The following is a 15,175-nucleotide window of genomic DNA, read 5'->3' as shown; positions in this document are numbered from 1 at the left end:
TATAGTGCCCCAGTATAGCGCCCCGTGTAGACAGTATAGTGCCCCAGTATAGCTAGTATAGTGCCCCAGTATAGCTAGTATAGTGCCCAGTATAGTTAGTATAGTGCCCAGTACAGCCAGTATGGTGCCCCAGTATAGCTAGTATAGTGCCCAGTACAGCCAGTATGGTGCCCCAGTATAGCTAGTATAGTGCCCAGTACAGCCAGTATAGTGCCCAGTACAGCCAGTATAGTGCCCCAGTATAGCTAGTATAGTGCACAGTACAGCGAGTATGGTGCCCAGTATAGTGCCCCAGTACAGCCAGTATAGTGCCCAGTACAGCCAGTATAGTGCCCCAGTATAGCTAGTACAGTGCCCAGTACAGCCAGTATAGTGCCCCAGTATAGCTAGTACAGTGCCCAGTACAGCCAGTATAGTGCCCCAGTATAGCTAGTACAGTGCCCAGTACAGCCAGTATAGTGCCCCAGTATAGCTAGTACAGTGCCCCAGTATAGCTAGTATAGTGCCCAGTGCAGCCAGTATAGTGCCCCAGTATAGCTAGTATTTTGCCCCAGTATAGCGCCCCAGTATGGCTAGTATAGTTTCCCAGTATGGCGCCCCAGTATAGCTAGGTGAGTGCCCAGTGTAGCGCCCTAGTATGGGTGGGGTGTAGGTAGTGCCCCTCTCCCCAAACGGCCGCACGCCTGTTACCTTATGAGCGGCGGCCGCTTCCTTCCTTATAGTCCCCCAGGCGCCGCTCTCCTCTTATCGGCAGCATCTTACAGCAGCGCGTATTGCGACTGCTGTAAGGAGGGAAGGAAGCGCGTCAGCGGTTCCCATGGTAACGGCGATGCATATCGCCGCTACAGGAAGCCGCTGATGCGCTTCCTTCCCTTCCTTTCAGCAGTCGCAATACGCGCTGCTGTAAGATGCTGCCGATAAGAGGAGAGCGGCGCCTGGGGGACTATAAGGAAGGAAGCGGCCGCCGCTCATAAGGTAACAGGAGCGGTGGCCACGGGGGGAGGGGCGAGAGGCCAGACACGCCGTGGGTCGCGGCCCGGTGGTTGGGGACCCCTGCTTTAGAAGAACCAGCATAAGACACAAATAGATGGCTAGATCTTCTCCACTGTGATGTGCGTTCTAGATAAGCTAAAATAGCCTTTCTAACGTCTAATCTTCCCCACTGCATCTCTCTGTCATTTTGTGGATTAGAAGAAAAAGACGGTAAGATTATTTCCTGTGTTCGGTGGAAGGCAGACGAAACCTTAGGGAGATAGGCCGGATCGGGCCTAAAAACTATTTTGTCGTCATGGATCACCATATATGGGTCCTTGATAGATAAAGCGTGAATATCACTAATTCTTCTAGCAGTGGTTATTGCCACCAAAAAGGCCACCTTAAGTGTTAGATCCTTTTAGGGGAATGTCAGAAATGGGTTCAAATTTTTTGGACATAAGAAAATCAAGAACCAAGGACAAGTCCCAAGGCGGTACTAGTTTCCTCTGTACCGGCTGAGTCCTTGCAACTGAATTCAAAAAAATTTCTAACAAAAATGTTTTTAGATAACTGCCTGTGTAGATACACCGATAACGCTGATATGTGGACTCTAAGGGAACTAACCGCTAACCCCATATCCACTCCACTTTGCAAAAACTCCAAAAAAAATTTAAGGTCATCTGACCTAACTCCATTCTTCTGTTTCCAGGAAGAAAAAGCCCTCCAAATTTTGGCATATTTTCTTCTTGTAGAAACCTTCCTACAATTTACAAGAGTATTTGAAACTATTTGAAAACCCCTGCCTTATAAGGATCTGCTCCTCAATAAGCAAGTCGTTAATTTCAACATTTAAAATGTCGGGGTGACTTAATGCCCCCTGCGTCAACAAGTCCGGTCTGCTCTCTAAGTGCCAAGGTCCCTCCAGAATTAGACTCTGGAGACAAGAGAACCAAGATCTTCTTGGCCACCAAGGTCCCACAAAAATTACCGTCGCTTTCTAAGATTCTATTTTCCTCAAAACCCTGGGTATTCGCTTGAACGGTGGGAATGCATACAGAAGACCCCGAGGCCACTCCAGGGTTAATGCATCCAACCGATTCTCCGACACTGCCGGATGCAGGGAATAGAATTCTGCTACCTTGGCATTGTCCGGAGATGCAAACAGATCCACCATCGGGAGACCCCATCTGCTGGTGATCTGTTGAAACACCTCCTGACTGAGCTGCCACTCTGCTTCCTCCACTACTCCCCTGCTGAGGGAATCTGCCCATCTGTTCCTGACCCCTCATATGTGTACCGCAGTTAGGGACAGTAAATTCTGTTCTGCCCAAAGGAAAATTTCTAGAGAAAGGTCCCTGAGTTCCTTCACTCTGGTACCTCCCTGCTTTCTCAGGTAAGACACAGTGACCATATTGTCTGAGTAAACTAGGACTTCCTTCCCTCCAATATGCTCCTGAAGCTGCAGGAGACCCAACTTCACTGCTGTTAGTTCTCTGAAGTTCGAAGACTTGTGAAGCATCTCTGGTCCCCAAGATCCCTGAACCTGAAACGTTGAATGGTGGGCTCCCCATCCCCATGCACTGGCATCTGTATACACCTTTGCAGGGGACACCTGAATCCTTGACCCAATTGAAGTGGACTGCTCCACCAACGGAGCGAGAGTAGAACTTCTACTGGAGGAACAACAAACCTGTTCAACGAGACCTGACGTCTGTCCCAAACGGACAGAAACCAGGTCTGTAGATTCCGCGAGTGTGCTTGAGCCCATTCCACGGCCGGAAACGTGGATGACATGAGACCCAACAGTGACATCACTTGTCGTAACGTCACCTGCTGAGCTAAACAAAAATCCTAAACCCTCTGTACAAGTCTCTGTACCTTGACCTCTGGCAGAAAAACTGTTCCTCTTTGTGTGTCCCACAGAAGTCCAAGAAAAACTTTCTGCTGAGAGGGGACCAGATCTGACTTCTCCTCGCTTACAAGCCAACCTAGATCCCCTAGTGTTTGGCGCGAAAAATCTAGCTGCTGCTTTAAGGCTGACTGAGTCTGCCAGGAATAGTAGGTTGTCTAGATATGGCAGAACCCTCACATTGTGGAGATGAAGAAAGGCAGTTACCTCCGCCATTACCTTTGTAAAGATTCTCGGAGCTGAGGATATGCCCGAACGGAAGGGCCCGGTACTGATAATGACAAATCGAAGTTCCTATCTGCACTGCGAATCTGAGATACCTGTGATGCTCTGCATGAATGGGAATGTGCAGATAGGCATCCTCCAAATCGAGTGTCGCCAAAAATGCTCCGGTCCAAATTAGATCGCGAACAGACGCAATGCCTTCCATACGAAACCGCTTCTCCACAATATGAGGGTTCATTGGCTTTAAGTTCAGGATCATGCGGTACTTCCCCGAAGGCTTCTGTACCAGAAACACCTTCGAGTAAAAACCTTGAAACTGCTTCTGAACCGGAACCCTTGTGATCACATTATTTTGTAAAAGAGAAACGATTGCTTCTCTCAGGGCCTGAGCTCTTTCCGGATCCCTGGGGGATAACGTTATGCGTCGACTGGGGGGAGGGGAAGAGCTGAATTCGATTCTGCACCCCGACTGAACTAGGTGTAGAATGAATTCGCTTGACGAGATTTCTCTCCACTTCTGAAGAAAATGGAGAAGCCTCCCCCCCCACTGATAACTGTACGTCATTTTCCTGGCTTGGGATTGGTCTCCTGAGTCCTGTTAAAGAGAAAGGAAGACCTACCCCTGCCTGAGTTGTATGTCCATCTCCTAGCCTGTGAACTGCCTCGTCCTGCATAATCCCTCCGCGGGGCACCTCTTTTATTCTGGAAAGGTTTGCGGACAACCTTCTTTCTCTTGTCCGGAAACTTCTTTCCCTTGTCTGCGGATCTTTCTAGGACTGAATCTAGATCCCTACCAAATAAAAGCTCCCCTTGGAACTTCATGGCGCATAATCTATGTTTTGATGAAGAATCTCCCTCCCAGGCATTAAGCCAGATGGCACGCCTGGAGGAATTAATTAAGGCTGCAGCTTTTGCCGAAGCTCTCAGAGATTCTGATGCCGCATCCGCAAGGAACGAGACCGACTTAGTAATAACTGGTAAGGAATCTAAAATCTCTTCATGCGGTGTACCCCGTTCCAAGCGATCCTGTAATCCCTTCATCCATTTGTCCAGGTTTCTGGCTAGACAAATGGATGCGATAGCGGGCTTAAAAGCGAATGACACGGCATCCCATGCCCGTTTAACAAAATTTCTGCCTTCCTATCCATGGCCTCCTTTAACGAGCCCGCATCCTCAAATGAAAGATCAGAATTCTTTGAATACTGGGCCAAGGCTGCGTCCAGCTTTGGACACTTATTCCAAGGAACGTCATCCCCCTCCTTAAAGGGGAATCTCCTTTTGAAGGATCTAGGTATAAATAAACGTTTTTCAGGGTCTTCCCACTGAGACATAATAAGTTCTTTAACAGAGTCATGAATGGGAAAAGTCCTTGATTCTTGAATCTTTAATCCTCTGTATATGCTGTCACGAGCCGAAACCGAGGCTGGCTCTAATTTTAATTCTTCAGAATCGTAAATGGCCTTGAGGATTTCACCTGTATCCTCAGCGCTAAACAGATAACGCTGAACTCTTACATTGACTGACTCATCAGAATCATCAGATTGTACTGCCTCACCTTCCTCGGTTTCTACTTTAATACGAGAGTCACCCTCCCCTGTCTGCGGACCCCCAGGAGGAGAACCCAGAGCTACAGGGAGAGATGAGGTGTGCGCTACTGCTATAGGTCTAGTCTCCCGAGTGACTGTATCAGAGGGAATTTGCTGACTAACCTGCCTGGTTTGAACCTGCGCTGATAGATTCTGTGCCTGCTGCGGATCCCCCAAAAAAGCCTCCCTGAAGGCTGAAAAGGTATTAGACATTTCATCTCTCATAGACTTTACTAATTCTAATAAAGCTACAGTAGTCTGTGAAGTATCCTCACTAGAAGCAGAGGAAGAAGCCTTTGATGCTATATGACACTCCTTGCAAATGTTTCTAGTAGCCCCCTCCTGCAGTCTAGCATTGCACTTGCAGCATCTTAGCTTTTGACCTTGCCTTGGGGCTGATCTCTGAAAAAGAACACAATAACAAAATCATCACTCACCCTGAGCAGTCTAGTGAAGATGAATTCTGCAGGAGGTTAAAAGAAAGCTTCACATACCAATTGGTACATAGCAAGGAAATGAGCAGCGCTACTTAAAAACAGACTCGTGCCTACCTGCAAAAGAGTGCAAGCCCCACTTGTGGGGTCGAATACACACCGAGCATACACATGACCTGTCTACCACTAGAGGAGGATGTTGGTTTCCATTAACAGCTTGCATGCAACCTATTAAGTACTCGACCCTCCCACTGCGAAGAAGTCAATCCTCCATGGGAGGGGCCTAACACTAACTAAATCCTAACCCATGTATATGCATAGCCTGGGTGCGGCTAATCAAATAAAATCGAAAATTGAAAATTGCGCAAAAGGTGGATCAGCGCAACACCAGGCCGCCTCCGAATGGCCTCCATCAGAGATGCGCTGAGCCCCCCCAGGAACTACAAACGCACCTTGAACCCAAACAGAAGCTCTGCATATACATCAAAGGCATGGCTGTTAAGTGGGAGCAGCTGACCAAAAACGAATTACATTAGTACATAGCAAGGAAATGAGCAGCGCTACTTAAAAACAGACTAGTGCCTACCTGCAAAAGAGTGCAAGCCCCACTTGTGGGGTCGAATACACACCGAGCATACACATGACCTGTCTACCACTAGAGGAGGATGTTGGTTTCCATTAACAGCTTGCATGCAACCTATTAAGTACTCGTCCCTCCCACTGCGAAGAAGATGTATTGGCTTTCTGAGGTTCTGGCGCTGCAGAGGACTGCTGCTGCTCCATGGCCAGTCAGTTAGCGTCCCACGTGCGTGCGAGCGCGGCTTGTATAGCCGACTTCCTGCTCGGGACACCGCCTCCTCTTCCCATCCGGCCCCAGGCGGCGGAAATGATGTACGTGATGACGCGTACACTACCACGCATGCGTAGGTCACAAAAGAAAACCCTCCGCCTACTGAGCACAGAGTGCTCAGCTTCCTGGCACACGTGGGACGCTGATGTTTGGCGGCGGTTACGCGGACAGCCTGGGCATCAAGCGGCAGACAACACAGGTAAACCTACCCCACCAATTATCTGTCAGGACTGGAACATCACCATCCACAGTCCCCATCCGCATAGGGATAACATTACTACCTATATACAGGCGCCCCAGGCATACCATGTATAGTAAAAATAAGAAACCACTAAAGATCTCAGATGCTTCCGTCGGGTGAATGGGAAACAAACAAAAAACTAAGGAGAAAGTGGGAGTGGTTGATTATATATTTGCCTTAATGGATTAATTACTTTTCAGGTGTTTCCAGCAAGGGGAGGGACCAAACATAATCTCAGCAGCAGCCGTCCTGGAGGACGATGGGAGAAAGTGAAGCTACCTATACTGACTAAACAGGTCCAGGATGAGTTGGCTGAACCAATAAACACGGAGGAATTCATAGACAAAGTTAAGAAATTGGTGAATAATAAAAGCCCAGGCCTAGATGGCTACTAAGGCCAGTTTTTCAAAATCTTTGCGGCAGACTTGGCAAACCCTTTTTGTACAAATGTTAAAGGACAACTGAAGTGAAAAGAATACGGAAGCTGACACATTTATTTCCTTTTAAACAATACCAGTTGCCTGGCAGTCCTGGGGATCTAGTTAGCTGCAGTAGTGTATGAATAACACTAGAAACAAGCATGCAACTAATCTTGTCATATCTGACAATAATGTCAGAAACACCTGATCTGCTTGTAGTGGGTCTATAGCTAAAAGTATTAGAGGCAGAGGATCAGCAGGAGAGTCATGCAACTGGTATTGCTTAAAAGGAAATAAATATGGCAGCATCCATATCCCTCTCACTTCAGTTGTCCTTTAATGAAACAACAGACACTACCATGCCCTCTAACCTATCAAATAAGTCTATAATGACTTTAATCCCTAAACAACAGAAGTCGCCAGTAAAAATTGCTTTCGCCCATTATATATATATATATAAATATAGACGTAAAATATATGCCAAAATATTAGCAAATAGGCTATTAGGAAATCAGCAAATCTGGTTCAGAAAGGGCAGGAATATAAAATGTAATATACTAGTAGACCTAAGCCTGTTTAAAAACAGGCTCTAGGTCTGTGTTGGAACACCCCCTCCCTCCCCTGTGACTGCCGCCACTGCGCACAGTAAGTGCGCACACCCGCTTGGCAGCCCCCCAGCCCGTCCTGCTCCCTGACCAAAGGGTGCCCCTGCGGCACATGCGCAGTAGTGCAAACGTAGGGACACACACACACACATGGGACGCAGAGACACAAGGGTTTTATTATAGAGGATACTGTATATACAGTAATAAACTTTATACATCAGTGCAAGGGATAGAGGAGAGAGGCAGCCCTGGATGCAGAAAAAAGCCTTCGATAGAGTATCTAGAGAATATTAGCATGCAATAATGGAAAGATTTGGGGTAGGTAAAGACCCATTTCCTCTAGCGGTGGGGTGCGATGCAGTACTTCCGGTCGTGTTCCGGATATAAGGATGCGGCCGTCTATTAGCGCTGATTAGAATTGGATGCGCTCTGCGAGAATCTGCTGCATGCATCCCATTCCTGGATTGCATGCACCACATTGCAAAACAAGCAAGCAATGGAAACTTCTCCATTGACTTGCATTAGTTTCAGTTCAGGTGCAATGTGGTGCAATGTGCGATGTGGTGCAATGTGCCCTTAAGGCTTCATTCAGAGGATTAAACAACTGTATGCAAATCAAACAACATGTATAAATGTTAATTGTTTTCATTCAAGAGAATTCAGACTGACAAACGGGGTTAGGCAGGGCTGGCCTCTCTCTCCAAGCTTGTTCAATCTAGCACTTGAAACCTTTATTCAGATTATACAAGCGGATGAAGATATTAAAGGCTTAAGAATGGGCAAGGAAGAACTAAAGATATGTGCTTATGCGGATGATGAAATCCTGACAGTAACAAACCCAGGAACTTCAATAGAAAAAACCCTCTGTCTGGCAAAAGTCTTTGGGAACTACTAGAACTATAAAATATAGGAAAAAAGTGGCCCTTAACTTGGGCTGTAGCAGAGAGACGAGGAGTAAAGTTATAAGAAAGCATAACATGCAATGACATAATGACTATATCAAGTACCTGGGGATAAACATATGTAGCAATGTACAGCGGCTATTTGACAGGAACTTAGCCAATGAAGTAGACAATTGTAAACACACCTTAAAACAGTGGGACTTACCTTGTTTTAACACCCTCCCCCCTTCCCCCGCTCAGGGCCATTTTGGGGGGCAGGAGAGGTCGCAGCATGAGGAGAGAGCATGGCCGCTCCCCCCTCCCTCCCTCACCTCAGGCTCTCCCCTCCTGCAAGTATCAGTGGCAGCGTGCGGCAGGCAGGAAAACATACCTCCATGTGTTCCACGCGCCGGAGGTTCTGCTCTCTAAGTGTCTGACGCTACTTCCTGTTTAAACAGGAAGTAGCATGAGGCACTTGAGATCGGACCTCCGAAGTGGATGGAGGTATGTGTTGCTATGTGTTACTGCCGCTGATAATTGCAGGAGGGGAGCACACTGAGGGAAGAGCCAGAGTTGAGGGGGGGTGGGGGGGACTGTCTCCCCTCCCCACCGATGTGCAACCATGCTCGTTCCTCATGCTGTGACCCCTCCTGCCCCCAAAACGGCCATGAGCGGGCCCGTGATGGGGGGGGGGGGGAGGAGACATCCAAATTTTTGCAGGGGGGGGGGGGGCGGTGATTTCTAGTTACACCCCTTTTCTCTAATTACAAGTTGTAATTTGATCTCTCCCGTGTCACATGACTGCCATGGCAGAAATGGCAGATAAGCTCATTTGAAAGCACAGGATGTTCCCAACTGCTTCTGAGCTAAGTGCTTCTGTCAATCTGCCTTACTGTTTTTTGCCTGGATTTTGACTACTCTCTGCCTGCTGCCTGTACCGACCACTGCCTGGATTTTGATTACTCTCTGCCTGCCCCAACCTCTACCTGGATTTTGATTATTCTCTGCCTGCCTCCCGCACTGACCTCTGCCTGGATTTGAACTACTATCTGCCTGCCACCTGCACCGACCTCTCCCTGGATTTTGACTACTCTCTGCCTGCCGCCTGCACCGACCTCTGCCTGGATTTTGAGTACTCTCTGCCTGCAGTCTGCCCCAACCTCTACCTGGATTTTGATTATTCTCTGCCTGCCTACCGCACTGACCTCTCCCTGGATTTGAACTACTCTCTGCCTGCCGCCTGCACCAGCCTCTGCCTGCCGACTGCCCCAACTTCTGTCATTTTATGGAGTATATTCCTCCCACTCCCAAAAAAATGCACCAACCAGAATGTGTGTCATATGCTGCAGCAAGACAGATAGCAAAAGAAAAAAAGTCCAAAAGGAATCACAATTCTACTGCCCCGATTGTGATCTTGCCCTCTGCGCCATTCCGTTTCAAAATATACCACATGCGGGAGGAGTATTAGGTATATATGTACATACTGTATAGTCTGGTGCCTTATTTATACAGTTTCACTATTGTTTAGGTTTATTCATAAATTTAATTATCTCAACAATTTTGTGTTCTAGTCTTTTATTATACGTCTTCAAGACCTTTATTCTGACATATTTTGGCGAGTTATAACTTAAGAATTGGAGGCCTAAAATTGTTGGGAAAAAAATGTACCACTTTTAGACACATAAATTCAGAAAAAAAATGGAGGGGGGGGGGGGTTAAACTATCACTATCGCAAAAAAAAAAAAAAAAAAAATCATGTGTATGCATACATGTAAAATGTACATTTCTTCAAGAGGAAAATGCAACATAAATGTACTTTTTCTCTTACGTTGCTGTCATTTACATTAGGTTGTTAAAATCTGACAGGTTTAGGACTAGTACATCTCCTCATGTAGGATTCTCACAATTTTCAAAAGCACTTACTAAACAGCAGTTGCTTGGTTCAAAATATTGTGCAACTGAGTAGGGCAGCTGGCTGACATCTTTGTATAGAACCTTTCCGGTGAGTGCTTTTATAAAGAATACACACATAAAGGAAATACTGGGAATCCCCCATGAGGAGATTGATTAGTCCAAAACCTGTCAGAAACAGGAACTAAGGAGAGGAGTAATTTACTCTAGGAGGAATGTACTTCTTAGAACTATGTTTATATGTATTTTTTAACTGTTATCATTTTTGCTATATTGGTCCTTCAAAGTGTACCTGAGACGAAAGGGTATAAAAGTTTTATTCATACCTGGGGGCTTCCTCCAGCCCCCTCCATGCAGATCGCTCCCTCGTCGTCCTGTTACGCCTCCTGGATGCTCTGGTAAATGCCCCATTATCTTTGGTCAGTTATGGCCAATCAGCCCAGGCGCAGTCCACCCACACGCGCTCCCTGGACCCCAGACAGGAGTGCCGTGGGGCGCACGGCTGAGCCACGCATGTGCAGTACGCCCTGACTGGCGAAGCTAACAGGCATTTATCAGAGCATCCAGGAGGCAGAGGAGGGTGGTGAGGAAACGAACTCCATGGAGGGGGCTTGAGGAAACCCCAGGTATGGATAAAACTTTGACACCCTTTTATCTCCCATCCCTGGGTGCGTTTTGCGCCTGCGCAGTAGTACTATGCAATCGCAGAACACTCCCAGCCATGGCAGTGCGAAGGGGCGCACCTGGCTGGGCGACACGTGCACGATGAAGTGCGACTCAGCCAGGCTTTTGGGTTGTATTGCAGGTGACAGGAGCCACCCGGGGAGACAGCGAGGGACAGAGCGGCCTTAAAGAGACCCAGAAATGAAGATGATACTAAATTTATACATACCTGGGGCTTCCTCCAGCCCCATCAGCCTGGATCGCTCCCACGCCGCCGTCCTCCGCTGCCTCTGTCCGTCGGTACCGAGTCCCGTAATTTTGGCCAGTCAACGCAAGCGCAGTGCCAGAGAGCCATAGCTTTGGTGACTGCTTAGCAGGAGTCTTCAAATGGCAAGTTCCCTTCTAAGAATAACTGAAGTTACCATATGGTGTGTGTTATAACCCATCCAATTGAATTTAATAATGTCTGTGTGGAAATATTGTCTGTTAGTCTAATTGGCTAGCACAGTTCCTCTCAGAAGGGTATTTCAAGAACTTAGCAGTTATTGCTGTATTTGCGAAAAAGCCTGGTACTGAGAATTATTTTTAGTTCAGTTCACTGGATGAGTAATGGACACATTTTATTATGGAATTATAGACTGGCAACACAGCCAAAGGAGGTTTCCACTTTGGCAGTTAATGATAGAAGAATTCACAAAAAGGCATTTTCTGAACTAGTGTCATTGTCAGGGTTATGCAGCAGTAAGTTCTCAAGGGATCTCCAACACCCTGCTGGAAACACCTGCATAGTTTCTACCTACTGCCTATGAATCATCCTTTTGTAATGTTGGCTGTAGCACTCACTACAGCTGCTTTATTTTAAAAAAAGAACTCCATGAAGTGTGACTGGATTGGGCTTTCAATAGGAATAACATTAGTAATTATTACATTTTAAAAATGTTTTCATTCAAACATTAGCAAATGAAAATGTTTTAAACGCTCTCTGTAGCCAAACCCAGCGACTCACTTGCTTAAATGAGTCTAAAGCTGGGCACTAACAATACAACTGGCTGAACAATCCTTTAGGAACGATTATTCCAATAACAGATCAGAAATGAATGTTTGGGACCACTAACTGACGAAAACTCTGAACCAATCCAATCAGATTTATGGGATTGATCCAAAAATTGGATCAATATCATTAATCTGATCAAATTGGTTAGGAGATTTTCGTCCGTTAGTGGTCCCAAGCGATCATTTTCAATCGTTCGTAAACAATCATTCAGTGGCCACCTTAAAAGGAAACTGAGGTGGGGGATTAACATTAAAATATACATACCTGGGGCTTCCTCCAGCCTGATCGCTTCCATGGTGTCCTCTTCTCCCTCTCCGTTCGCCTGCTACTGGCCCTGGAAAGTCCTCCACTCCGGGGCCAATAGCACATGTGCGTGCCAGCTGCGTGTGCGCTCCCGCGCGTTCATGTCCCTGGAGCATTTTGCGCCTGCACAGTACTACTGCGCAGGCGCAAAACGCTCCCTGCCTGGAGACAGGGGAGCGTGCCTGGCCATACTGTGCATGCGCCAACTGGCCCCGACTAACGTATATTTTCTGGGGCCAGTAGCGGGGAAACGAAGAGGACGCTGTGGGAACGAACAGGCTGGAGGAAGCCCCAGGTATGTATATTTTTATGGTAATCCCCCATCTCTGGTACACGTTAAGATACCTTGGGCTTCCTGGGGATTCTTACAATAAAAAGCATACCATTCTATTATGTTCTCCTGGGCCCCTCTGCTGTTTCTGCCACTCCCTGCTGCAATCCTGGCTTGTAATTGCCAGTTTTAGGCAGTGTTTACAAACAAAAAACATGGCTGCTAACCAGAATGTGATAGGCTGAGAGAAGCTCAGTCTGTGACTCATACAGAGCCTGGAGGGGGCGTGGAGAGGGTGTGTATAACTTCTATCCTATCACAGAAGAGCAGCACATTCCTGCCTGAGCCGACAAAGGAAAGAAGATTAGATTAGATAACAGAGATAATACAGTCACTGTGCAACTAAGAAAGGCTGCAGTAAGACAGACCACATTAGAACAGACTCAGCACACTCTTATTCACTTCACCCACACACAGTTCTATCCTTGTAACCAAAGACTATACACTCAACCGACACATACCACCAGCTCTATGCTCCACTCAGTGTACTGTATAATGGCCATGATCAGGGGCATAGCAATAGGGGGTGCAGAGGAGGTGACCGCATCGGGGCCCTTGGGCCTCCCTCAACTGCAGTACTAGCTCTCTTTTGGTCCTGTGCTGGTAATAATCACTTCTATAGATACTTTGAATAGTGGTAATCATTGACAAACTGTTCCCCATTCCCTGCTGGCACCTCTGACACTGTAGTTGACATTAGCAGGTTTTGGTGCCCCGTATCAATTGTTATGTATAGAGTGCTTGGGGGGCCCCATTGTAAAACTTGCATCGGGGCCAACAGCTCCTTAGCTACGCCACTGGCCATGATCACTGTAAACATATGGGTAGACTCAGCAGCAACAGCACATCAACACTAAGCCAATACAGAGGATGGATTCAGATAAAGACCTAGTACTCTACACACTTGCTTTACCACCCAACATACAATAGTCATGATCACACTACACTGTAAACAGATGGAGATAGCCAGCAGGAACATCATAAGCCAGGACAGTCAATCATACCACATGTTCAGTGAAACAACACACATACCTAAACAACATCTCACACACTGAAATGCAGACAAAACACATTATGAATAATTAATATCACACATTATAAATAATTAATATCATGTATTCTATAAAATGACACACAAGCCTCACATTCACATATACCAAATCACCTCACCTGAGTGAGAAAATGTAGTTAGAAAATGTAAGCATTATTATACATTCCGGTACACAAAAGTAAAACGTGTGTGTGTGTGCGTGCATGTCCGGGAGAAGTTTTAGGGGAAGGACCACAAGCACACCTGGGGAAACTATAATGCTCCTTTCACACTGTGCACGTAGTATCAGCATACAAATTCTATTTTACAGGCATGAAGTTGCCATCCTCGCCAGTCTATTAGAGGGATCTCTGTAGGCGAATACATCAGGGTAGAGAGAAATCGTTCCCTGACAACACCGGCATTTTCAAATGTGAACACTAGGTGGCGACAGAGAGGTTATCCTGACTGAATGTTGCTTGGAGCCAGAGACACTGCATGATCTAGAAATAGTCATGCCAGCCAGCTACTCAGTGGTAGAACCAGGGCCGGGCCGAGGCATAGGCTAGAGAGGCTCCAGCCTCAGGGCGCAGTGTAGGAGGGGGCGCACAATTCATTCAGCTGTCATTCCTAATTGTGTTTGAAGCAGAAAGAAATAAGAAAAGGGGATACATAGCAGTGACTGCAAGCCAGATAACTAGATATTAAGGTGTTGGGGAGGTTGTGGGCCCTGTGGCACCTCTTAGTCTAATAGCAATCAGTGTGTGACGGCTGGGGTGGGAGGGATGGAGGGGCGCACTTTGGTGTCTCAGCCTTGGGTGCTGGAGGACCTTGTCCCGCCTCTGGGTAGAACCCAAAAATTAAGCGAGGAGAGTGTCTTTTGTAAAGACCTACAGTCAGGAATATGATCAGGTTGTAGACATTATTAAACAGCATTTGCTATTTATTAATGACGATAAATTACATCAGATTATCATGCAGGGCTGTCGGTTTTCTTATACACGAGCCCCTTCCTTGAGCTCTGTCCTATCTCTGAATGTATTTCTCTTCCCGTCCACCTGGAGGCAACCAATGTATTAATTATAATACAAACTATACTGTGTATGTTGTTACTTGCAACATGTGCAACTTGCAATATGTTTGGTACACAATTAGTGCCCTATGGTTAATGATAGCTGCTTATTTTAGAGCTGCATATTGCAATTCTGGAAACCTGTCTAATGTTGCAAAACTAACACTTCTGGTGGTGGGAGTACTGGGCTCACTTGTGCTCCCCCTCTAGGTGTTGCATACTGGTTTGGGGGTCCCGGGCAGTGGCAGAGCCCGGGGCCCCCTTCTGTCATGTGCACCAGTGTTTGTGTTTTTATATTTATTTTTTGCAGCTTCCAGGATGCAGGTCAGTGGTTGGGGGGGGGGGTATTGAGAGATATATCTGCACGTGGTACCCCCTGCTGGTGACATAGTCTACGATTATGTCCGACTGAACCTCTCACCTGTTTTTTCTGAATCTATGCAATTCCTGCTAGATTTGATATTACAGACACTAGTGTATAGCATTACACTTGATTGGCTGTCAGGCTGTCTGTAGACTATATAATATGACAGATTGCTAGCTGGGAGTAAGCATTTGGCTCTCTGGTGTTTTTCATTGAGCATTTCAAGGGTCCCCAAACGTTTTCAGTCAAGGGCCGGGTCAACATAATTCAGAGTGCTGGAAGGCCGGAGTATACATGAAATGATGTAGAAAAACATAACATT

General features: G+C 46.7%; 1 protein-coding gene across 1 annotated transcript in view; it reads left to right on the top strand.

Annotated features, from left to right (window-relative positions):
- Window positions 1-15,175, top strand: part of COPS7B (COP9 signalosome subunit 7B) — a 95,825-nt gene that overhangs the window by 17,847 nt on the left and 62,803 nt on the right. The gene's annotated exons all lie outside the window — the stretch shown is intronic.

This window comes from Hyperolius riggenbachi, chromosome 4 (assembly GCF_040937935.1).
Source record: "Hyperolius riggenbachi isolate aHypRig1 chromosome 4, aHypRig1.pri, whole genome shotgun sequence".
Lineage (NCBI taxonomy): Eukaryota > Metazoa > Chordata > Amphibia > Anura > Hyperoliidae > Hyperolius > Hyperolius riggenbachi.
The sequence above is the reverse complement of the archived record's forward strand: the minus strand, read 5'-3'. Positions and strand labels throughout refer to the sequence as shown.